Source organism: Palaemon carinicauda, chromosome 34, assembly GCF_036898095.1.
Source record: "Palaemon carinicauda isolate YSFRI2023 chromosome 34, ASM3689809v2, whole genome shotgun sequence".
NCBI lineage: Eukaryota > Metazoa > Arthropoda > Malacostraca > Decapoda > Palaemonidae > Palaemon > Palaemon carinicauda.
Genome location: NC_090758.1, coordinates 74,024,420 through 74,026,770, shown reverse-complemented (window position 1 = coordinate 74,026,770; position 2,351 = coordinate 74,024,420).

Sequence of the window (2,351 nt, the reverse complement as noted above, 5' to 3'; positions counted from 1 at the left end):
AGACACTTCGCCACTGCTCCAAGGTCCAATCCTTGTATGTCTTGGCAAAAGCAACACTCCTCTGCCTTTGTTTGAAAGTTAAAGCGGGCTTCTTTCTCGCGATCACTTTCTCGTAGTCGAGGTGCTTCGACAGGTTTTCCTGAATCGTACGAACACTGACGTCGCTCAACAATTTAGGGTTCTGTTCTTTCAGTTGCTTAGCCGTTAATGTTGGATTTTCTTCTAGCTTCGCTTTAATATAACTAAAGTACGATCAGGAATCTTCCGGGGAGGGGAACCAGCCTGGGAGTGAGAAGGGATCTCGGCGCTACCTCCTGCCTTGTACTTCGCCACCAAGCGCCTCACTGTCCCTCTCGTTCACGCCAGTATTCTTCACTATTTCCTTCGTTTGCAGACCTAATTTATGACGGGTTATCACTCTAACAATGTCATCGTGACTTGTACGGGTCTAGACATCACTGGGGGGGGGGGGTTTGATACACAAAAAGGCCACGAGAACTCACAAAAGAACGATTGCAACTCGGCCCTCTCAACCTGACACAACCTCACTCCATGACTACAGGAAACACACTGGCTAGCTTCCACCTACGCAGATATGTAGATGCCAACTTGTATAAAAAGATGCCAATTAGTCAATTTGTCCCAGTCGATTTTTTCCCCGATAAACCCCATGCCTCCGATTTACGCAGAACGCTGTGTCCGGCCCACTACCCGGACAGACCGATCCGCGCTGACTGTATGTATGTATGTATATATATATATATATATATATATATATATATATATATATATATATATATATATATATATATATGTATGTATGTCTGTGAATATATATATACACATATATATATATATATATATATATATATATATGTATGTATGTCTGTGAATATATATATATACATATATATATATATATATATATATATATATATATATATATATATATATATATATATTATATATATATATATATATATTTAAGTGTGTATTTATACATTAATATGTATATATATGTATATATATATATATATATATATATATATATATATACATCCATATATATATATATATATATATATATATATATATATATACATATACCAAGGCACTTACCCCAATTTTGGCGGGTAGCAGACATCAACAAATGAAACAAAACAAAAAGGGGACCACTACTCTCTACGTTCCTCCCAGCCTGACAAGGGACTCAACCGAGTTCAGCTGGTACTGCTAGGGTGCAACAGCCCACCCTCCCCCGTTATCCACCACAGATGAAGCTTCATAATGCTGAATCCCATACTGTTGCTACCTCCGCGGTCATCTAAGGCACCGGAGGAAGCAGCAGGGCCTACCGGAACTGCGTCACAATCGCTCGCCATTTATTCCTATTTCTAGCACACTCTCTTGCCTTTCTCACATCTATCCTCCTATCACCCAGAGCTTCCTTCACTCCATCCATCCACCCAAACCTTGGCCTTCCTCTTGTACTTTTCCCATCAACTCTTGCATTCATCACCTTCTTTAGCAGAAAGAGCCATTTTCCATTCTCTCAACATGGCCAAACCACCTCAACACATTCATATCCACTCTAGCTGCTAACTCATTTTTTACACCCGTTCCCACCTCACCACTTCGTTCCTAACCCTATCTACTCGAGATACACCAGTCATTACTCCTTAGACATTTCATCTCAAACACATTCAATTTCTGTCTCTCCATCACTTTCATTCCCCACAACTCCGATCCATACATCACAGTTGGTACAATCACTTTCTCATATAGAACTCTCTTTACATTCATGCCCAACCCTCTATTTTTTACTACTCCCTTAACTGCCCCCAACACTTTGCAACCTTCATTCACTCTCTGGCGTACATCTGCTTCCACTCCACCATTTGCTGCAACAACAGACAACAAGTACTTAAACTGATCCACCTCCTCAAGTAACTCTCCATTCAACATGACATTCAACCTTGCACCACCTTCCCTTCTCGTACATCTCATAACCTTACTCTTACACAAATTAACTCTCAACTTCCTTCTCTCACACACCCTTCCAAATTCTGTCACTAGTCGGTCAAGCTTCTCTTCTGTGTCTGCAACCAGTACAGTATCATCCGCAAACCACAAATGATTTACCTCCCATTCATGGTCATTCTCGTCTACCAGTTTTAATCCTCGTCCAAGCAATCGAGCACTATGGCCCCTGTGTCCGCGGGGGCATAAAAACAATTAGAATAGCGCCAACGTTATCCCTGCGTGTCCTAAGAGGCGACTAAAAGGGACGGGCCGAGGGGGCTGGGAACCCCCTCGCCTGTATATAATCCTGCGAGACGTCATATATATAT